Below are 24,357 nucleotides of genomic sequence, written 5' to 3' on the forward strand. Positions count from 1 at the left end.
ATTAGCCTGAAACTGCAACGACGAGCGACCAACCTACTATCCTACCACATGTGGCATTTCTTCACGCCTTTTTATCCTTCCAAACTCCATAAATCAGCAGCACAATAGGCCATCACGAGTGGACTACAAAATAGTCCACTAAAAGTGGAAACAAACCGAACTCACGGCTTCCGATCACCGTCCCGTGAGTTCTAACTATTAGGAAATCAATTTATCAACCTTCCTTGATATTTAAATACTTAAATACATAATTAAACATTTCTTAACTATGAAGTACCTTACAAAACTCGAGCTACAAAGAAAAAAGAGAGGCGGTATAATGATACTTACGTCGTAGGGATCGTTCTGATGTTATCACTTCTCAATTTCGTATTTGGGATGTTAGTATTCTTTGAAACCCTATGAGAGAGCTCAAGGATATGTTTTATGGTATTCTCTGGTCGGGTTCTATGTAAAAATTTAAGAGATACGAGCTAAGACCTTATATATTAACTTTTGAAAAGTCAAAGAGGTGCTAGCTTGGCACCCTCGCATTGGCCCATCTTCCGACGCTTATATTTTTTTATCCGAATGTCGTATGAACAAAGGGTTAAGTGCATTGTAAACTAAATTCCAAACCTTCAATTTGGTAAATAATATGTCCCAAAAAGACCTCATATAGCACACGAAATTTATTTCTCAAAAAGCTCTGTTACAAGAAAAATATTATATTTTCTATCCAAACATCATATATAGTCATATTATGACTTTAAAATCATGATTAACAAGTCTCTTATTCATTATAAGTCACCTTGGGATGCACAGGGTTTAACAATCTTCTCCCCTTAGAAATATTCATCCTCGAATATTAAACTACCAGAGATCTATAGAAATTTTGGCAGAGTCTCCTCTGTAATGGTACCACTACCAACCTGTCAGACAGAAAACCCAACAATACAAAGCCACACAGGGCCACAATCATCAATAACAACAATGGCCTCACACAACCAATGACAATAACTAACATAAGAATCAAGTACGAAATTTATTTCTCAAATGTCAAATTCTATTTTATCCACACGGTTTAGCATAATCTTCAACAGCAGCACGAAATATAAAGTAGAACTTGACTGCTTACTTTTGGACATGAGAAACAATGGAAGGACCACTTCAAGCGACACTCTATAGATAACTTAAGAGAACATAAGATCAATCAATGCACGATATATTCAAATATAGCATAAGAATTAAGAATGTCTTCCAGTGACTCAAAGCTTCCTTTACGAGATATCCCAGGTGATTATTTGATGTCTTTTACAAGTCCATGGGGTCTATTCTAGATGAAGCTGAGAAGCTTGGACTGAAAAGAGATGAAGCATGCCATAACTTTATTTTTTTAGCAGGGTTCAATTCTTATGGTGGCATGAAAGTTTTCTTCCCAGCTTTGATCAGGTGGGTTGGAGCAGCAGGAGAGAGTTTACACCGTCGTCTCACCCATAAAATCAGAACCGCTGTTAAAGAAGAAGGTGGGGTCACCTTTTCAGCGGTGAATAGGATGAGTCTGACCAAGTCTGTGGTGTATGAGACACTAAGAATAGACCCCCCAGTTCCATTTCAAACTGCAAAGGCCAGAGAAGATGTCATCATCCATAGCCATGATTCATCATTCTTGATCAAGAAAGATGAAATAATATTTGGGTATCAGCCATTGGCCACAAAGGGCCCTAAGATATTTGAGAACCCTGAGGAGTTTATTGCAGATAGATTTGTGGGAGATAGAGAGGAATTGATAAAGTATGTGTACTGGTCAAATGGTAAGGAGTCAGATGATTCAACAGTGGATGATAAATAATGTCCCGGTAAGGACCTGGTGGTGCTCTTGGGAAGGTTAATGTTGGTAGAGTTTTTCCTGCGTTATGATACTTTTGAGATCGAATTTGGAAAGTTGTTGCTTGGTTACAAGGTGACTTTCAAGTCAGTAACCAAGGCGACATCATAAATTATCTTTTGCTTTATGCTGGATATATATGAAAAATTCTTATCCAAACACGAGGGTCTGTAAGCAAGACGATCAGTTGTTGTGACTTCATGTTAAATCGATTTATTAATATATTTTAATGTTATAATTAAGCATATTTACTTTAACAAGAGTGGCGGATCCAGAATTTTGGATTCATGGATGCTTAATTTTTTTTGGCATAAAGTTACTACCAATCACATAGTACAAGTACAACTATTTGAACACGAAGGTAAAGGAGAAAACTCATATTCATATTATGGACGTTGTGAATATGTGATGAGAATAATTGGCAAGAAAACACAATGGTGGATTTTGCCATTCTAGAGTAACTATTAGTCTTTAGAACTTTGGAATCTTTTTTTTTTTCAAATTTAAGAACATTTTCTTTTTCTTTGCAATATAGAATTAGGTAAACTTAAAACAAAGGGTAAAACAAATATAAGTGAAAGATATATATGTACAAAAGAAGTAGTATTGGGTTAAGAAAGTGTACTTGAAAGAATTAAAAAATGACCTAATTGAGGAAAACATTTTTCCTTTAAGAAAAAGAAGAAAAAGAAAGAAAGTAGCTTGAATATAAGGAAAAAAAAAGAATAAAAAAGACTTTTGCTAGGATAGAGTTTCGAACACTCACCCATCAACAAAATTAAGCCTTGAGCATCCCTCCTTAATCAAAGTACCCATTAAAGTTTTATTTTCCTGGGTGCTTTCTGATCTATTATTCATTTTTATTAAACTTTTTATAAAACTATACTTACTCTAAGTTGAGGTTAGTGGGTGCTTGAGAACCCAAATTTTACATATAGATCCGCCCAACTATAGTTGTTGATGTCATTTTAAGTTGGTATGTAAGAAATAAAATCAAGTCAATATGGTGTATATATACCACGAATAAGTATTGTCTTTCTGTTGGGCTGTTTCTGTTACTACTGATGTATATTTACGAATAGATGCTACTATGTATATGCAACTAGTGGCTTCCATTTAGTAGAACTAAGCATGAAATTTGAGTGCCATGCCGAGAAGCAACCTCGGCAAAGCCTACATGAATTTATACATGTGTTAACAACAAAATTTGAGTCCCAAATTGATCGGTAAGAAAAACGACATGCTTGAGCGGGATAAAAAAATATATTCTTTAGTTCTTTTTTTTTAATAAAACCAACCGACATCGGTTACTTTTTTAGCACAAAACCCTTGAAATCCAGTTTCCAACATATTTGATCGGTACTTTTAACCGAATTTGTTTTTCCTCAAGAAATCGAACGAAACTGTCAGTTGTTATTTAAGGAGCAAAAAAAGTACTTGAATAGAGCGACAGATCTCTTCTTCTCATCAAAAACCCTAGTGACTATACCGTAGGAAGTGGAACCTCCATGTCCTCTCCGGCCACTGGCTGGCCGCCTCCGGCAGCTGGTCAGACGTCTACATTTCCCACACCACTTATACAAACATCAAACTAAACCCTAATAATACCCAATTGTACAAGAATCTTTTAAAACCAGTTGCATTAAATGTTCCTATGAAATATAGTACGCCTCTTTCCATTAAACTTATCGGTTTCTGCATAGAGAACCTATTATCAAATGGGAAGAAAAGTGAAGTACAACAAAAAACCATCCAACAAAACTTACTATACGCAATTCTTAGTAAGTTTTCTTATGGCGAGCCGGATCTATATGAATTGCACAAAGTTATTTCGCTTCAATGTGAGATTAAAGGATCATGTATTATTGGATTGATTGAGAGTTCACATCTATTGATCAAACTATTTTGTTTGAGAATTATGTGCATCTATTATTAAAATCTGTGATTTATTTAAAGGCTCAAGGTGATTACTAGCAGATGAGAACTCTAAAGTGGTCTCTATGGTGGAAACTGGATGCGGAGACCTTCACCGCTAGTGCTTGAATATCTTTCCAGGCCTGCCACAGTCTTTTTGGTAAGGTGTCACGATCCATATCCCTCCACAAGGGTCATGATGGCACATAATTTCTAAAAGTAGGTAAGCCGATCACTTTACATTATTAAAAAAATTAAAACATGATATAACGAAATCGAGTTTAACATAAATAGAAAAATAGATGTAATACAAGCCCAAAGCGGCAATACTCAACATAACTCCCCAGAACTAGGTAGTACAGACTCTCAAGCTTTAATTGAATACACGAGAATATCTCAAAAAATACCGTACTATTTTAAATACATAAACAATAGAAATTAAACAAAGAGCGCAGGGAATACCTTGAAGTCTTTGATATGCAGAAGGCCTCACTGACGATCAGCTCGATCCAAATTACTTGGATCTGCACAAATAAATGTACATAAACGTAGTATGAGTACACCACAATCGGTATCTAGTAAGTATCAAGGCTAACCTCAGTGAAATAGTAACGAGATTCAAGTCATATAATACAATTAGACAAATAACCTGGGTAGTGAATATAACAAGAAACTGACAACAAATATATAACTGAAAACAATAACAATAATCTCTTTAGAATGTGTATTAACAACCCAGTGTAGTAAAATCCATCTTTGATTATTAAACAGTAAATAGAGGTGAGGCATGTGATAACACGTCAAATTCAACCATTTACACATATAAGTGCAAAACGGAAACTTTTAGCACCAATTGTATAATAAAAATATCAAATCCGTCTCAACACAATTACCACAACAAGAAGGACACCCCGAAATATCACATAACATCATCAACAATGCCAGCCTTATTCCACCGCATGGGCACATAACAATGGAATGTCTCCCTTATTTTGTTAAATGCACATATAGCCACCCTTATTTCGCAACGTAGGCAGCAAGAGATAATACCACCCTTATTGCACCCTACGTGCACAACAATATAAACAATTGCACGAAAAATACCTTGTGATGACACCCCCCAATCAATTCATTCAACATGTCCACAAGTGCCATAATACCACAAAACAATGATACCAAGTGTCACAATAATGCAAGCAATGATACCAAAGTTTTAGCAAGATATAAGCTCAAAAATTTCAATAATAGTGTACGGGGACATAACAATAATCATATAAGCAGAGGAGTGTTCAACAAATAAAGCATGACTATGGCTAAGTCAATATAATGATAAAGATCAAATAGTCATAAAGTGGTTTCAACATGCTTCATATAAAGTTCATTATGTACACATTACTTTTCACATCATAGAAATAAAAAAATTAGGGCTAATACCTAAAGGGTTCCCCCCCCCCCCCCCACAAGGTTAGTCAAGATACTTGATCCATATCCAATCTGTACTCAATAGTGAGTGAAATCGGTCGTTGGAAGAATAGTACCCAACAAGAGTCGGGATCGATTTCCACAGGGAGTTTAATGTGGGTGTTAGGGTGTACACTTGGTGATAGTAAATGAAATAATATAAATTGTGCTTCCAAACAAGGGATTTTATTTTTTACTTCTAAAATTAGCACTAATAATCGTAAACTAATGAGAGAAAACTGGAAAGTGAGTAATTGTTTTTGTTGTTTTTGTCAAATGGGTAAAAGGCCTAGGGATGTAATCTTCGCCTAGGTTCTAACCGAATGGATAAATCACGTTATGCTTATTTTATTGAACGGGATGTATTATAACTGTCAACTCCAAATTACCCACTCAATACCTCTCGGTTATAAAGTGATTTTGCCCGAATTGGCTTTCTCAAGCCCAATTGGGTATCAATTCAATTTTTTGATGTGGGCTCAAGTCGGGTTTTCCCTATCTCTAGTTCAAACTCTTTAATTAGACTATTCAAAACCTTAACTAGCTCACTTTCTTGTTAGCCATGTTTTTCTAGACTAGGTCCCTCTTTCTCAAGTAAGAACCAAGTCAAATAGGCATGAATCAGAGTTTGCAACCATTAATTCTAGAAATAATGCATGAACAAGGCTAAATAATAAATACTCAATCATAAAAAAAAAACATTAAATTAATCACTCATAAAGTTTACACACAAGGGTTGGGTCACAGCCTAAAGAAAATCTAGCTACTCATAGTTGAAATTTAAGAAAATAAGGAAGAAGAACTAATTAAAGCCATAACTAAAATTAAATTGATAAAACTAATAATTCTTAACCCAAAATAGTCACTAATTACCCAAAACAGTGAAATATAATGTCTACATCTCCAAATGTTACAAAACTTGCCCTAAAAAAGTATTTCCCGTCTTTTTATAGTTGCCCAAAATTCGCTAACAAAAATGCCCTTCAGGAGGTTCTGCGCCCGCACAATTCCATGTACAGTCCGCACTTTTTTTGGTTCCAGCAAGTGTAGAGATTCTACAACCATACAATTCAATCTGCGGCCGCACTTTTTCTTATGCGGCTGCACTTTTGGCAAGGTTTTACACTTGGTCATTTTGCACATTCTCTGAACTTTTGAATTCTTGTCAGTGCGACCATAGTTTGCGCCCGCACATTTTGTATGCACACCGCACTTCTCCAAAAATCCTCTGAGCTCTAGGTACCAGATCTGCGGCCGCAGAAGTATTTCTGCGGACTGTACTTTCTTCTGCAGCCGCAGAATTTCTTCAGCGGACCGCACTTTGGCCTGATGCACTCCTTCTTGTCTTCATGAGCTATAACACTCCCTTTTGAATTAGAATTCTTCCTTAAGCTCTAATTCTCTAACATGCCTACAATTTGCATAATTGTTTTAGTTTTGGGAACAAGAATCAATATTTTCGGACTAAAAAAACTAAAGTAAGAAGGTACTAATAAGTGGTTAAAATCCACACTTATCAATACATACCTCAACTAAGCCAAATTAGTACTCTAAAAATCCCTTCTCACGTGAATCAACCTCCGGGCAGCTCGAATCTAGCCAAAATAACTTAATAATATCAATATAAGCTATAGAAAATAGCCCCAAAGAATAAAACTTCGATCTTGAACAAAAATAAAAAAGACAACTCAAAATATCAATATGTGCTCGCCTCCCAGAACCCGACAAAAATTATAAATTCCGAACACCCATTCGAATTCGAGTCCAACTGTACCAATTTCATCCAAATCTGACTCCGAATCGGGATTCAAGTCCCTATAATCATTTAGAAAAGTACTTACTAAAATTCCCAATTTTCTCACTTAGATTTATCAATCAATGTCACGACCCAAAAGTCGACCTGTCGTGATGGCGCCTATCATAGTACTAGGCAAGCCGACATCTCATACATACTAACATTTTTAAAACTCGAATATGCGGAAGTAAGTTTAAAAAATTAAGAATTTCACAAATACTGGATATTAACCTCAAAATCAATACAAGAATCCTCCCAAATGATCTAGGTGTCACAGAGTACATGAGCAGCTATATATATCACAACATAGTCTGGTACACTGTCTAGAAAGTAAGATAAAAATACATAAAACTGAAAGATAGAGAAAGGAGGATCAAGGTCTGCACACGCCAAGCAGCTACCTCGATGATCTCCGAACAGGTAGACTCCACGATCAACAACCGTCGTGCCCGTAAATGCCTGAATCTGCACACGAGGTGCAAGGTGTAATGTGAGTACAACCAACTCAATAAGTATCGCAAATAAACAGGGTAAGGTAAGAGGAGCTTAATTTGTTGAACTCACTAGTTAAATCAGTACAATTCTATCTTCTTTTTTTATTAACATATTATGAGATTTAAAGCTAACCCATAAGGCTTTGTGATATAAATATCCGTGTGTGCATGTGCACTGATCCTCAAATACCCTGCTCAATAGTATTATGGCAAGTAGGGGAAAGAAAACAAGTAAATAAATGATCAAGAAACTACAAGTTTCACACACTGCACAGATAACTCACGTGCTGCACGGACAACTCACGTACGACACAGACAACTCATATGTCAATAATATCAATATATAGATCCGCACGGATAACTCACGTGCTACACGTATAACTCACGTGCTACACGGACAACTCACGTGCCAATAATATCAATATATGGATCCACATGGACAACTCACGTGCCAATAACGTAATCCGCCCCAAGTCTAAAATATCATACAAAAGCAATGAAGCAAGTGTACAAGTATATCATGAATGAAATACGATTCTCCTATCCCTGGACTGGTATAAATAACATGCTAAAGGGTGGGCATGTGCAAAATGTGCTATAGTAGCTAAATCCGGAAATTTCATTAATGAAAGGCATTTATCAGGTTCGTTCAGGGATTAAACCTCTAAGTAGACTCATCATGGCTCAATTGGATCAAATAAATCGTTACCACATGTTAGATATCGAAAATAGAAGCTTAACAATCATTTATAGGCTTATAGGAGCCCGAGCACAACCCAAAAATGAATACACAACCCTATTGCCCGCACATGAGATCATCCCCACACATGTGCGCATCCAAAAGCACGTGGCTATCATAATAGTTCAGGCAACTAATGCCTCAACCGAGTTTAAATACGATACTTACCGCAAGCAACTCGAATCACTCCGCTAGCAAGCCCTTGTCTCGCAAATCGGCCTCCGAGCGCCTCGAATCTAGCCATAAATAGTTCGATCCAATCAACACGAGCTAAAGGAATCAATTCCATAAGAAAATATCAAGTTCTTAATCAAAAACCAAAAAGTCACTCTAAAGCCGGCCACGGGCCCACGTCTCAAAATCTGATAAAAGTTACAAAATCTGAAAGCCCATTCAACCACGAGTCCAACCATACCAAATTTACCAAAATCTAACACCAAATTGACCCCCCAAATTCCAAATTTAAACTCTCCAAATCCCTAGCCTCAACTTCCAAAATTACACCTCAAAATCACATAATCTAGGTGGAAAACAATCAATGGGGAAACATAATTATTGAATAAATTTAACCACAAAAGACTTACCTCAAGGAACCCCTCGAAACTCCTCTTTAAAATCGCCTAATCCCGGGCTTGAAATGTTTAAAATGAAGAAAATCTCGAAAACCCTCGAATTAAAACACTGCCTAGGCATTTCGCACCTGCGGAGCTTGGGCTCGCACCTGCGCTCCCTCTTTTTCGGAGAAAACCTCGCTTATGTGAAACTCACTTAACAGCCGACCAAGCGCACCTGCGGTCCCAGCGTCGCACCTGCGGGACCGCATATGCGAACCATTCCTCGCCTCTGTGACTCCCATGATGTCCGTCAAAATCCACTTCTGTGGTCGACCTCGCGCAGATGTGCATCAGCATCTGCGAAATCTTTTCCGCGCCTGCTACCCCCAGTGACTTTCCTTATCTTCACAGCTGCGCAAGCTTAGACACTTCTGCGGCTCTGCAACTGCGGTCAATCCCACTGTAGGTGCGATGACACCAGATCTGCAGCACCTTAGCAGAACACTTAAGCCAAATTCGATCTGTTAACCATCCGAACTCCACTCGAGGCCCTCGGGACCTCATCAATCAAATATACCAACAAGTCCTAAAACATGATACGAACTTAGTTGAGCCCTCAAATCACATCGAACAACATCAAAACACGAATCGCACCCCAATTCAAGCCTATTGAAACTAAGGAAATTCCAACTTCTACAAAGGATGCCGAAACCTATCAAATCATGTCTGATTGACCTCAAATTTTGTACAGAAGTCAAAAAGCACACCGCGGACTACTCCAACTCCTGAACCCCTAATCCAAGCCCGGTAACCACAAAGTCCACTCTCGGTCAACCTTCTAAATTTCCAACTTTTGCCATTTCAAGCCTAGTTCAACTATTGACCTCCAAATCACAATTCGGATACGCTCCAAAGTCCAAAATCACCCAACGGAGCTAACAGAACCATCAGAACTCCATTCTGGAGTCATTTACACATAAGTCAACATACAGTTAACCTTTTCAACTTAAGCTTCCAACCTTGAGACTACGTATCTCAACTCATTTCAAAATCTTTCCGGACCCGAACCAACTACCCCGGCAAGTCCTATAGCAGTTATAAAGTACAAAACGAGTAGTAAATGGGAGAACGGGGCTACAGCTCTCAAAACGACCGATCGGGTCGTTACAATCAATCACTAAAATTAAGGTTGGAATCATGAATAATAAGCAAATCCGAGTAAAAAAATACTTACCCAATCCAAATCGTGACAATCCCTTCCAAAATCACCCACCTTTGAGCTCCCTATCTCAAAATGTGATAACTGAAATTAAACACTCGTTCAAGATATATTCTGCCCAGCATTACCACTTTTGTGGTCCTTCATTACCAGCATTACCACTGTATCTGCGGAAAAATTATCGTAGATGCAGAAAAAACTTAAATCCAAAAGATCTGCTTTTGCGGCTTACACACCGCTTCTGCAAATCATTGAGGCGCACCTGCGATGTTGCTTCTACGACAAAAACTCTGCATTTGTGGACACCTCCTACCTATCTCCTCGTCACATCTGCGCATCCTCCTCTCGCCAGTGCGGCTTCGCACCTACGCACCTCTCCATTGTGGGTGCGATCGCACCAGACCTGCTGCACCTCAACAATGACCAAACTCCCTCTGGGTGGTCCGAAATCCACCCGAGCCACTCGGGACACCGTCCGATCACACCAACCAATCCCAAATCATAACATGAACCTACTCCAGGACTCAAATCACGCAAAACAACATGAGAATCACGAATTGCACCTTAATTCAAATCTAAGGAACTAATCAAAATTCCAAAATTCAAAACTTACACCGAACATGCCTAAACGCCTTGGAATGACCTCAAATTTTGCATGCGAGTCCCAAATGAAACAACGAACCTATCCCAACTCCTAGAATCAAAATCCAAACCCGTTACCAACAAAGTCAACTCTCAGTCAAATCTATTAACCTTCCAAACCTTCAACTTTCCAACTTTCGCTAATTCAAGCCAAAACAACCTAGGAACCTCCAAATTCAAATCCGGACATACGCCTAAGTCTAAAATCACCAAACAAAACTACTAGAACCATCAAAATACCATTCCAGAGTTGTCTACACAAAAGTCAAACTCCGGTCAACTCTTACAACTTAAGGAAATATATCTCAACAATTAACAACTTTTCCTCAATGTGATAACGATTATTACAACTTCAATACCAATAACTCAACAAGATGATATTCCACGAAATAACAACTTTAATTAAAAGTGATTCAACAATTAAAAGGTAATAAGACAATAAGGAAGGCAATAACGTCAACTAAAGTATATAAGAGCAAAATAACAAGTAAGAAGTATAACAAGTGCTAACAACGTCAAATAGAGCATGTAAGAGTAGATTAACAATGAGAGATATAACATGTTATGACAATTCAGTTAAAGGCATGTAAAGAGTCTAGATAACCTAAACCAGTCAAATACCACATATAGAAGGTGTACCAACTCGTCACCTTGCGTACACAACTTTCACATAATTCAAATAGCACAATCAACTAGTTTCTCAACCATGATCTGATATTGAACATGGTCAAACTTCAAATCCTTAACTTGTTTCTCAACCAAAGTTCCAAAATACACTCGAGACCCTCGGGGACCATCGAATCATACCAACAAGTACAAATACATCATACAAACTTATCCAAAGCCAGAAAACACCCACGGGAACATCACAACAAAGAATCGAGGCTCAAACCGAATAGAATTTCTCTTAAGTTGTTAAATCTTTATTCTTTCAAAAGAGTGTCCGAATCACACTTAAACATTTCGGTACTTTCAATCTTTACACACAAGTTTGATTCAACTATATAGACCTATCCAAAGTCTCAGAACACCAATTGGAGTCCAATAGCATCAAAGCCAACTCTTTGTCAAACTTATGAACTCTTAAGTTCTTCAAATTACCAACTTTTGACGAATAGTGTTGAATTCTTCTAGGAACCCCCGAAACCAAATTCGAACATACGTAAAAGTCCAAAATTATTATACGAACCTATCGGACAAAACCCGATTTCGAATCCGTTTACCCAAAAGTCAAATCTTGGTCAACTCTTCCAACTTAAAGCTTCTAAAACGAGAATCATTCTTCCAAATTAATCCCAAACCACTCAAAAACCGAAACCAATTATACATGCAAGTCATAATACATAATATGAAGCTATTCAAAGTCTCGAACCATCGAATAGAACGCTAAAGCTCAAAACGACCGATCGGGTCATTACATTTTCCCCCACTTAAACATACGTTCGTCCTCGAACATGCCAAGAGTCGTTCCAAAGCCATCAAATCGCCATATAACCTCACTATACACATAACCATGAGTGATCCCATGTCACCCCAATCCATATAAGCCCGATAACACCACTTAACAAGGGATCCTTACTTCAACCATAGAAGCCCGATAACACCACTTAACAAGGGATCCTTACTTCAACCATAGTCCATAAACCTTAAAAACCCAAATCCCAACATCCGCAACTCATTATATGACCCAGTTCTTGCACCTATGCATCGTATAACTCTCAACGAGCTGTATCCATCCATAACCATATCTCAAGACATAATCACTTGATATACCACATAACTCAAATACTCATAGTAATAACTTCCGACCGCAATAGCTGCTCGATAACCAACCCGACACCGATAACAAACCTCATATCAAATAAAACCTTATTCTAAACTTTCGTACACTACCAATGATGGAGGAAACATGCATAAACTCATAACAACTCATAATATCAACAAGTCGTAGAGCTTTCTTGCCCGACAAGAACCATAGCCAAAAATCTAAGCCAACTAGTGACATTATCCTTCCAACATACCTTAATCAAGTTCGATAACACTCATTCCAGGTCAAATACCCTCACCCGATCCAGTACGAACTGCTTTGCCAATATGGCACACTGATCTTATTTAGAGCCACATACCATGCAATTCGTGCACCAAACAAGCAACAACTCGGATGTACCCAGATGATGGAAAGAGAATCAAATGAGAGAACCACCCCGCGGATCAATAGATACCACCACAAAGTGCAATGCTATGAACCCATCGCACAAAGGAGAAACAAAACACATGAAATGAACATAAAGGATCATATCCCAACATAACCCCGCTGCGATGCGTGACCCAATCGAAACACCAGCCCACATGGAATACATCGAGCCATGATACTCATAATCAACAACCATAGGCATATCAACAACAAACATACAAAGCATGTGACCATAACAATGGAGATATGGATATCACTATACAACAAAAATAGGAAGACCATAACCAAGGCGCAATCAACCATTCAACACCCCAAGAGCAATCTCGATCGAATTTCACTACAAATCCCAAACATAACCACATCAGTGTGCAGGTAACCAATAGTTCACAACCTACCGCAATATAGGAGAATAACACATGAGACATATCAGAACACGAATGTTATCCAACCTAACTGATAACATACCCCTCCATAATAACTGTACTAAGTAGATAAATCTATCCCGATTTAGAACACACATCCTTATTAGACCTAGTACTAGCCTCCAAATCAATTTTATCCTTATGAAGTAGGTAGATAGCTTCCAAAAAGCCCACAATAACATATCTATAGTACATATCAGAAGTAGGTAGATAGCTTCCAAAAAGCCCACAATAACATATCTATAGTACATACTAGAAGTAGGTAGATAGCTTTGAAAAAGCTCACAATAACATATCTATAGTACATACCATCAGTTGACAACCTCTTAACATACCTTCACCATTCACAACCATGTAGCAATCTGCCTTGAGAACCCTCTTAGTCTTCAAATACCTAGAATACTAGAATCTTCATAATTGATCCCAACTGCACTACTCAAATAACTGACACATTCCTCACATACGGTCAGCCCACAAGAAGTACTTCTAAAATTCTTTCGTGCCACAAAGTAAAAGCTGGACATCAGTAATCGATCAAACAAGCGATTACCGTAATACCAGTCAGGCATCCGAAAGTCGAAACATAGTGCACCTTCTAGAGTGCGCACCCTTCTTAGGTGGTATCAAATAATGCTACAATTCTCTAAACATCCGAAATCATCCATGCTGTCTAGAACTCGTGACCCCATCCAGGAAAAAATTATAACACGCAATACATTACTTATGCTGGTAGCAGACATCTAGCTCAAGCCATGGTCGACACTATCAAGAACTCTTCGAGGCCAGTCTGCACACCACTAAGACACCAGAACTACACTTCCCCAACTAAAACAAGTCACGCAACCAGTCAAACCCAAGAGTATTGCCACATAAGCATTACCACACCAAAAGAACCAGTTACCTATGTTGTTATGTTGACCCAACACCACCGATCTGATCCATTTCTTTGAATCCTCTTCGACTTGTCTTCAGGTCAACACTTTCCCTTGTCGGTACACAATGATCCTAAGTCAAAGCTCGCTGCGGAATACCATAGCACAAACCACGTCGTCCGAAAGCCCATAAATTGTTGAATTTCCTCTGGAGCACCCAACAATATTGCAACTGAGATACCCACTCTGAAGAGACCTTCTGTCAATCTGAAGATGTTACTCTAAACTCTCTGACACTAGAATGTAGATTTAGCAATGATACAGATATGCCGCAAGTTCCAGCACTATCCCATGAAAATCTCAGATCTTAGTCATGTACAATTCCGGGGAACCCCTCAACACTACATATATACCTCATACCCAAAACTGATATGACACTTGCTCATGCAATCTGATCGTCGATAGCCAACTTTCCCACTTGGCGCGGAGTCATAGGGCTCGTACAACACCAATCAGATACACGAACCAGTTGCATAGCACACTTGAACAACTGAATATCTACCAATACGTTCGTATCTTTAGTCAAGAAAATGATCAAGCATCCATGGCCCCCTTGTAGACCATCCGCAACATCACAAACCACCAGTGCATGGCTGATACAAAGTGCGCAATATCGTATATGAGTGGATGCAAGGTGTCACAACCCCAATTTCCCTCCGTAGGCTGTCTTGATGGCACCTAGTCTCTAAGACTAGGTAAGCCTAACATTCATACAGAATATAACGGAAATAATAATTAAAGTCAATCGCAATAACTCAACAACTAATATAAAATAAACTCTGCTACTTAGCATATACAACTTCCCAAAACCCGGTGGTAACGAGTCACAAGCTCGACGAATAAGTATTGTTCATCCCTATACAACAATGTGTCTATAAATGGAAAGAAAATGATGTACATTAGATAGAGGGGGGCTCTGAGGCATGCGGACGCCGGCAGGTATACCTTGAAGTCTCTGAAGCTGAGCTCGTCTCACTAATGCCTGGACTAGTAGGAGGTAGATGGATCTGCACAAAACGATGTGTAGAAGGGTAGCATGAGTACACCACAACTGTACCCAGTAAGTGCCAAGCCTAACCTCGGTAGAATAGTGATGAGGTCATGCTAGGGCCCTACTAGAATAAATAAGAAATAGAACAAGTAATTAACAGTGTAATAATAATAACAATGGAAATGACACAAGTAAAAATATACCAAGATTATCTATACTGAACTAAGACAAATAATTCATCACAGAAGAAAACAAGGGATGTTATGCCGAGGAAACGAAACAACCAAACACAAGTGAACTAATAAAGAAGTATCCACAAAAGTCACTACCGAGGTACATCCTCATAGTCTCAAATCACGAAAAAAATCACACTCTTTCCTTATATCACTGCGGGAGCCTTACATTTAGTTTTGAAAATCATTTTTCCCGAAATAGAATCTTGTGTTTTAGCCACCTTATCACACCGCGTGGCTTCAAGTAGTTCCCCTAGTAGCAACATGCATATCAAGCCCATCTTATCTCACCGCATGCGTTTCAACCCCAAAACCTTATACCACCGCATGCGTATCAATATCACAACGTATCACAAAGCGCACCTCAAGTGCCCAATATTACAACTTGCCAAAGAAATCAACAATAACAGTGTTTTCAATATAAATAGCCCGTGGCTCAACCACAATGTACACAAGAGTCTCAACAATAGCAACCGGAAGTGAATAACGCAACAAGAATAATATTTCATGACTTAACACTTTGCCTCAATGTGAATCACGGCCTTTATAACTCAATACCAATTTTAACAACAAGATATTCCAAGAATAACAACTTCAAGTAAAGAATTCAACGGTTAAATAATGAATATGGAATAAAAGAAAAACAAGAACTTCAACTAAACATGTAGAGCAATTAACAAGTAGGAGATAAGACAAGTAGATCATGTGAGAATAGACTAATAATGGTGAATATAACATGTTAAGATAACTCAATTAAGGTATGAAAGGAATCTACATAGCTAAAACTGGTAAATTTCCATATTTAGCCCGTGTACAAATTCGTTACCTTGCGTACAAGGCTTCCACACATCACAATTATCACAAAACAACACCAATCCTAAGGGGTAATTCTACCACACAAAGTTAGGCAAGACACTTACCTCAAAACACGCTAACTCAATCCACTAGTAACCCTTTCCTTCGATTATCCAACTCCAAACAGCTCGAATCTAGACAAAACAACTTCATACCATAAATATAAACTATAGAAAATCATTTTGAACTATAAACTTATGATCTTTACAAAGAAACGAAAAGTCAACTCCAAAAAGTCAACCGGGCTCGCATCTAGGAAGCCAACCAAAATTACAAAATCCGAACATTCATTCGATAACTAGTCCAACCATATAAGAATTACTCAAATCTGACCTCAAATCACCTTTCAAAACCCCAAAATTTAGTCTAGGAAGTTTTCACAATTTTTTCCCAAATTTCCAACTCAAATCACTAATTAGTTGATGAAAATAATATTAGATTCATGAAATATAGTCTAAACCGGGTTAGTATCATTTACCGCAATGATTTCATTGAAAAACACTCGAAATATACCAACACACCGAGCTCTCTAGGTCCAAATTAAGAAAAATGAGATGAAACCCTTGTTTTGAAACTTTTATTCTACTGCCTAGTTGTCACGCCAACCGAGGAGCGCGACCGACGCTCAACCGATTGAACCCAACCGAGCAAGCCTGTTAGATTTCATTCTACCCAAAGTCATCCATGAATAGAGATAATACATATTATCATTAATTAGATGAAAATGTGTTCATGTCTACAATACCAATTCATTTCCAATAGTTTCATCATTTTAAAAATCTCAAATGGACAAGTAAAACGTCCACAACATAACATAATTTTTCTTTCCCCAACACCAATACACAACCCATATTATGTCTATGGAGCCTCAATAGATAAAGAAGAGTACAATGATAATGCTGGCAACAAGGCCCCGGCTATACCTCAAACAGAATACACAAAGTACAAAAGATTCATGACCCCGGAATGAAGTGGGGCTCACCAAGTCAGCTGGGAAGAAGGTGCACTGCTATCATTGACCAATATCTCCTGCTGTGGAACTACCTGCATCCATTGAAAGATGCAGCGCCCCTGGCAAAAGGGACGTTAGTACTGTCGAATAGCACTAGTATGTATAACTAAACACCCTCTCAATAGAATGACAAATAATACAAATAAGATTATCATAATATCAATGAAAACCTTAATCAACATCAAACCTCAATTTAGGATCAAGACAGTGTTCAAATTAATTTCCATATCTCACATTGAGAAATTTTTAGTATCGATATACCATTGTCCACAATATCATTATTCATAATACCGGTACCACCGTAGTCTTAGCACGGAGTCCGACCACGACCCGATCGGCTAGGCCATCTCATTAGAGACATCAACAACAATTTCTCTCAATATCAATACCACCGTCTTTCACACGGAGTCCGATCAAGACACGATCGGCTAGGCTATCCATTGGGGACATCAACCACAATTATCATTTCAATTACAATTTCCAGCACAATCACCACCATGTGTGCAGCATGGTGTCCGATCACGACCCGATCGGCTAGGCCGTCTTATTTGAGACATCAACCTTTTTATATCAATCATCGCATTTTATAATACTTTCACCTCTTTTTATTATATTGGCACTAGAGGCCATAATTATAAGATCATTCTTGGCACATTGGCCATATTCAGTATTTCATGCTCACATTAACAATTTCGAATATCATCCTCATCATCAATAATAAACACAATTCAAATCAAAGTGTGTAGTACACATGTGAGCAATTTAGAGTCTAATGCACATAGAGATATTTCACAAAATCTGGCATAATAGCCTTCATTTGAACTTGACTTAAAGTCGAAATATTATTAATGCACAACTCATATTTTAACACATCCTCAATTGGTAACATAACATGAATAGAGCATTTGGGATGCTTGTTGAACATATATCTTTCAACCCAATCTTACTCGGAATAGCCAATTTCATAATGAATCACTCGGGACTTACATAATTTACATAAATATCGTGGGATTCAATTCTAAGAGAAGAGTTTAGCCATCATACCTCACTTGAGCTTCCTTACACTCTAAATGTTCCGGAATTCTTAGCAACTTCAATCTATTTTAGAAATATAACAAATTGAACCAAAATTAGGAAGATGATCATGGTTCTAGCTCATTTGAGTATTTTATCAAACACTAGATGTGCATTAAGGTTTCAAGGTCCTTTCATGGAGGATTCCATCGTCCCACAACCCAACCTTTACTATTTTTAGCTTAATAATCTTTCTACACCCTTTGATAACACATGCATGTAAAATAACCAACTCTCTTGCCCAGAAATTATCTTGCTTATTATCCATTTCTACACAAAATTCGAAATTGAGGGTTAGGGTGTAGAATCTTATCTCTAGGATAAAGACCTAGTGAGTTTCCCTTCTCAATCTTTCAAAACTTGGGCAAGAATTGAAGAACAATTATTGGAGAACACCTTCTCACTCTAGGGCACCTTCTCTCACTCTAAAATGTCAGATAATAGCTCAAAAATGGCCTAAAGAGTGTATTTAACGAAATATGGTCGGGTTTTAAAAATCCAAAAATGGAGCTCCGGAACAAGGTATGCAATCGCATATGCGATCGCATAATCGATATGCGGACCGCATATCGGTCGCATAATTGGTTATAAAATAGCCAAAAGAACTGCCTGTGTATGCGGTCAGTATGTGATCCGCATAACTGTTATGTGGTTGCCTAATGCACCGCATAATAGTTATGCGGTCGCATAGTCGACCGCATAACTGCTTCCAGAATAGCCCTCACCTGCTCACTTCTGCGGCCATTATGCGGCCCGCAGAGTGATTATGCGGTCGCATAATGGACCGCATAAATGCATATTTTGGGCAAAAATTTTCCTTTACTTTCCTGTGCATTGTTCAACCCAAAACGTCAGAGCCGCAGCGAGCAAGCTTGCCGCGAAGAATTTCTATAATCCTCAAACACGTAAGCCTAGTTCGGCACCATGAAATATTATTTTCTTTGCAAATTTTACCAGGCCTTACACTTAGGTACTTCAAAATTTTTCGGGGTGTTACATTCTCCCCCGCTAAGGATCATTCGTCCTCGAATGAGGGTAAAAATCCGTCATTAGCATCTTATGCAACTCAGTTTGTTTCATACCACTTTCGAGCAGCCCCAAATTTGACTAACTCCCAAAATTTCCAAATATTTCGCTAGAGTTTCCCTTGTAACTAGGCCTATCCACCTGTCAGAGAGCTCCAGAAACACATCCTAACAACATATACATATTCCAATGACGTAACATAATACAAAACAACACCAAATGTGGTCTCATAAGCAATATATATCAGAAAGGAACACCCTTAATGCCAATTGTTCACATGATATAAAATTCATTAAAAGTAAGTCTTATAAATGTTTTTTTTCGATTACAATTTTAATATATGGTCATTCAAACAAATAAGGATACTTTTTCTTCATTTCTCCCTCGGTCTCCCAAGTAGCCTCTTCAACCTGTTGGTTTCGCCACAACACTTTCACGAAGGCAATTTCTTTATTTTTCAATTTTCGGACTTGCCGATTAATAATAGAAACCGGAATCTCTTCGTAAGTCAATTTCTCATTTACCTCAATGGTCTCAACCGGAATAATGAGTGTCAGATCTCCAACTACTTTCTTCAACATAGACACATGAAACACCGGGTGTACTAATGACATCTTAGGTGGTAGCTCAACCTTGTACGCCACATCACCAATCCTCTGAATGATTTTGTACGGTTCGACATACCTCGGACTCAATTTCCCTTTCTTACCAAATCGCATTACCCCTTTCATGGGGAAAACTTTCAAGAATACCCAATCATCTTCTTTGAACTCCAAATCCCTACGACGAACATTCGAATAGGATTTCTAACGACTCTGAGCAGTCTTCAACCGCTCCTTAATGATTTTAACTTTTTCCATGGCCTGATGCACAAGGTCTGGCCTTATCAAATCTGCTTCCCCAATTTTGAACCACCCAATGGGAGATCTACATCTCCTACCATATAGAGCCTCGAACTGTACCATTTGAATGCTAGCATGATAGCTATTGTTATATGCAAATTCTATGAGTGGTAAATGATTATCCCAACTACCTTTGAAGTCTATGACATAAGCGCCCAACATATCCTAAAGCGTCTGAATAGTCCGCTCTGCCTGCCCGTCAGTCTGCAGGTGAAAGGTTGTACTAAGATTCACCTGAGTACCCAAACCTTGCTGAAATATCTTCCAAAAATTAGCATTTAATTGTTCCCCCCTATCAGAAATGATGGAAACTGGGGTGCCATGCAACTTGACTATTTCTTTGATATACAGCTGAGCATACTGCTCCGTTGTGTCGGTAGACTTAACCGGCAAAAAGTGTGATGACTTCGTGAGGCGATCCACAATCACCCAAATTGATTCAAACTTGCGCGAAGTGCGCGGTAATCCTACCACAAAGTCCATATTAATCATTTCCCAGTTCCACATTGGAAATTCTATGTTTTGTGCCAACGCACTAGGCCTTTGGTGTTCAGTCTTCACTTGCTGACAATTCGGACATCTTGCCACAAAGTCCGCCACATTCCTCTTCATATCATTCCACCAATAGACTTCCTTAAGATCATGATACATTTTTGTAGAACCTGGATGCACGAAATACTTAGAAGTGTGAGCCTCGGTCATGATTCTGTCCCAAAGACCATCCACATTTGGAACACATAACCACCCTTGGTACCTTAGTGTACCATCATCCAAGCCGAGAGAAAAAGACATAGTCTTATGTTTATGAATACCCTCTTTCAATTGTGCCGACAATGGATCAATGTATTGCCTCTCTTTGACTTCCACAACAAGCGATGATTCAACCCTAGTTTGCACAATTACCCCTCCTTCACTAGAGTCTGCAAGACGAACTCCTAAACTAGCCAATCAGTGAACTTCCTTGGCCAATGGCCTTTGGTATGCCTCCAAGTGTGCTAAGCTACCCATAGATTTCCGGGTAAGAGAATCCGCCACAACATTGGCTTCCTCGGATGATATAGAATATTGATATCGTAATCATTACGTAACTCATGACATCTTCTCTTCCTTAAATTCAATTTCTTCTATTTGCAAATATATTGAAGGATCTTTTGGTCCGTGAATATGTCGACCTGGACCCCATACAATTAATGATGCCAAACCTTTAATGTATAAATCATAGCTGCTAGTCCTAAGTCATGTGTTGAATTGTTTTTCTCACGATTCTTGAGTTGCCTAGAGGTATAAATGATCATCTTGCCATATTTCATTATTAGTGGAACATCTATATCAGATTTCTCTTTCATATGACCTCCTAGAAATTGAGTTCTACAAAAATTTCCTTGATACGATTACGATCTTATTAGTACTTGCAACTTATTTTTCCAAATTTCTCAACAAAAGACATTACTAGGACAATTTTCTTATGGAGCCATTTGTTTCAAATGAATAACATCTACTAGCTTGCGTGCACACCCTGATAACATCAACCCGCATGGCCCCTCAATATGTGAAGTAACATTGTGCTCAGACCTTTCTTAGCCATCCTCTTTCCTCATTATAAGTCTTATAGGATTTTAAGAAAGCACTATACTTCCCTAGTGAACATTCTCACGATTCCTCTTTACTGCTAAACACTTCCCAAAACACATATCGGTACCCTTCATATATATTTAATCCGAACAGGGCCTTTTCTGAAACTTGAGATCCTCCTAAATTCTTCAACGACGACTTCTTGTTTTCCTTATAAGTGTAGGACTTAGTCCACCTGATTCCATCCTCGATGAGTAACTCACCTTATTCCCCATATTGTAGTTACCAATAGTGTTTCCTGGTATTGCAGCCTAAGAGCTATCATGTTAAACATGTTTGGTTCGTAACAAGTGTTCATCCTCTCTTAATCTGTTTCAAATATTTCCCCTTTGGTCTACACAATATGTTTTCCCTTAATTCATAGTTGACAACCTTATTCTGCCACACACTTGTTTTCCTCCCATGAACTCGCAGTATTATTGTGTCTGGTTTGTTGAGTTTATCACATCATCACTTTATCACCAGTAGTCTCACTTTCCAATGTAATATGCAGACATGAACTCCCTCTATATCTTTTAGTTGATATTCGGCATCACTCAAGTCAGCTGCATTACAGTTGATCCTTTATATCTTCTATTAACACTTGTGCTCTAGGCGAGTCCACCATTCTGATACGAACTATTTTGCGATAACCATGACCATCTCAATTTATAGATTTTCTTCCAATTTTCTCGCCTCATTCTCCCTAGGTATTGAATAGCTATGCGCCCTTCCATACGTTACGTGGTCTTTTCCATTAGTTGGGAATTCATCATGCTCGCCTCTCGACACTTGTTGGGATATCCGTAGGAAAGTGTGTTCATCCGTGTATCACTTAATACTTCCTCACTTGTAAGATTCTTAAAAGACTCTCCATCAAGTACCGATGCACTCTTGGGTTATTATAACATCACATTTATCTTTCCCACTCGTTTTGTCTTTCTTAAAGCCTTAGATGTTTAGCTAAATCGCAAATCCATGATTAACTCATTCTAAAAACTCGCAACCTTTCACATTTGACCTATATTACTTCCTTGGGTTCCATTGTTCCTGACCCCCTAACAAGTATAAAATCCCTTTGTAAACATACTCTTAGTTTCTAGGATCGTTGAACCTGTCATTCATATTGCCATGTATGAAGAATTTACCTTCCTTAACCTTCCACCTTTTTGGGGTACTAGTGGTCTATCATTAGCATATCCTTTCAGAGAATCATGCTACCCATTATCTCTTTTCTAGAATACACTTGTCTTCAACAAAATATTCAAACATCATAGCTACAAGGTCTTACTCTTGTTTCATTGTATTTAAGTGGCCTCTCTATGGCCCTTCCTCCCCACTTGGGGTGAATGATTCACATTTTGACACAAGTCTTGAATTTAGTAACTTCAAGGACATATGTCTCATGTCTCTATCCCTCATATATATATTCGACTATTAGGGAGATTTAAGTTACCATAGTATTAACCTCATATGTTCTGTACTCTTATTTAGCCACATAGGCTTGGGATCCAACTCCCTCGTGTTAATATCCTATTTGGAGTGTAACACCACTTCGCACATTCCTAGGATTCTTATAACGTTCATAGTGCTAGGGTCTTCTCATTGTGGGTTCAATCAACTCTCCTTTCATAACCTCTTGTCTCCCGTGAGAGACCTACACATTTATCATTACTCTCTAGGCCATGCCTTTCATATATCACGTGCCTATGCAACATGTTTGCATCCTAGAACCATATACATGGTTCCCACACTATCCACATGTACTAGTTAAGCTTATGTCTCATTTATCACGCCACTGCCTCTTTCGAGGTGGGTAATAACTTCTAGCACTCTTCTCATATAAAGTATGCTCATGGTACGATATACTTGTCTCATATGTCATACTATTCATTCAACATGATACATGTGCCATCTGTTTAATATTCAAGCCTTTACCCTTTCGTCATGTCACATGACAACATTACTTGGAATAAACCAAAAGAGCATTTAAACTTACCTTGAACCTCAACGCACGAGTTGGAGGAAGAACAGTTTCACAACTAGTTTCATCGCACGATTAAGAATATCAAAGAAGGATAATATTCCTAAATGCTCATGTAGCATCCTAATTATAGATGTGGTTGACAACACACCGATAATAAGGACTCTACTAGACACGGCTCCGAGATATCCTAGAACACTGTAAAACCTTAGGCTCTGATACCAAGTTTGTCACGCCCAAAAACCGAGGAGCGCGACCGGCGCTCAACCGAGTGAACCCGACCGAGCAAGCCTGTTAGATTTCATTCTACCCAAACTCATCCATGAATAGAGATAATACATATTATCATTAGTTAGACGAAAATGTGTTCATGTCTACAATACCAATTCATTTCCAATAGTTTCATTATTTTTAAAGTCTCAAATGGACAAGTAAT

At 38.3% G+C, this 24,357-nt stretch overlaps 1 pseudogene; it reads left to right on the forward strand.

The window, feature by feature from the left end:
• The first annotated feature begins 1,155 nt into the window (after positions 1–1,155).
• LOC138908729 (allene oxide synthase 3-like) lies at positions 1,156–2,036 on the forward strand (annotated as a pseudogene).
• Positions 2,037–24,357: the final 22,321 nt, after the last annotated feature.

Source organism: Nicotiana tomentosiformis, chromosome 3 (genome assembly GCF_000390325.3).
Source record: "Nicotiana tomentosiformis chromosome 3, ASM39032v3, whole genome shotgun sequence".
In the NCBI taxonomy this organism is placed as follows: Eukaryota; Viridiplantae; Streptophyta; class Magnoliopsida; order Solanales; family Solanaceae; genus Nicotiana; species Nicotiana tomentosiformis.